The 1,150-nt window shown below is 36.7% G+C and overlaps 1 protein-coding gene across 2 annotated transcripts in view; it reads right to left on the reverse strand.

Annotated features, from left to right (window-relative positions):
- Positions 1-1,150, reverse strand: part of TRIP10 (thyroid hormone receptor interactor 10) — an 11,421-nt gene that overhangs the window by 2,147 nt on the left and 8,124 nt on the right. The gene's annotated exons all lie outside the window — the stretch shown is intronic.

Here is a 1,150-nt window from a genome sequence, read left to right on the forward strand (position 1 = left end):
TGAATTCACGTAAAGCGTTTAGAATAGTGCCTGGAATTCAGTAACTGATGGATAAATGCTACCTGTGATTATCAACAGTCTCCCATCCCTATCTCCTCTATGTCTACATATACAGGTAGTACTGGCTATAAGAACACTCGTAGCCCTTTGGAATATATCAGACCTGGGCTCAACTTCCTTCCAGTTCTGATACCTGACTCACATTACAGATGAGGAAACAGGAATAAAAGCTAAAGCAAGCTGCCCAAAACCTCACAGACAGAGATGGAATTCAAGACCAGTCTGTCTCGACTCCAGAGTATATATGCACCCTTAACCCCTCCACCGTAAACACTGAGGAAATACAGACTTGGGAACAACTTTACACCAGTAAAAGCCATTTCGTCCAAGAAGTTACACGCAAACGGCAGAATATAATTTGGCTGCCTGTTGGCAAGTGGCAAATGTCTTTGCTATTATGTAACAGGACTGGGAAGAGGATCTTGTTGCTTGGAAAGAGTGAGTAAAGATTTTCCTTTTTTTTTAAATCTGGCAGACTTTTTATTGTTAATATTTTAAGTGTTTGAATTATTAAATAAATAACCATACACTTTTCTTTCTTTTAGCTAACGAACATGGTGAATTAGGCCGATAGGTTTTTTGATATTGAACCATCTTTGCATTATTATGATAGCACCCAACTGGTTGTTTATTTTTTTAGTTTTTAAGAAAAAAAATTTTTTTTATTGTGGTAAAATACACATAACATAAAATATACCTTTGTAGGCTGGCAAGTTAACTCAGCTAGTTAGAGCGCAGCCTTGTAATACCAAGGTCAAGGATTCGGTTCCCATACTGGCCGGCCACCAAAAAGTAAATATATATACATATGTATTTCATATCTATATATAAAAAAATGTACCATTGTAGTCATTTTTAACTGTACAGTTCTGTGGCATTAAGTACATTCACACTGTCATGCAATCATCACCACCCAAATGATGATTATTTTTTAATACACCCCATTGGATTTGCTTGGCTAGGATTTCATATCTAAGATCATTAAATGAGGTAAAATGAGCCTGTAATTTTATTTCTTGAATTCTTGCTCACTGATCTGGGAATCGAGATTCCACCAGCCTTCTAAATAAGCTGCCAGCTTTCCCTCTCT

This window comes from Galeopterus variegatus, unplaced genomic scaffold (assembly GCF_000696425.1).
Source record: "Galeopterus variegatus unplaced genomic scaffold, G_variegatus-3.0.2 Scaffold2993, whole genome shotgun sequence".
Classification (NCBI taxonomy): Eukaryota; Metazoa; Chordata; class Mammalia; order Dermoptera; family Cynocephalidae; genus Galeopterus; species Galeopterus variegatus.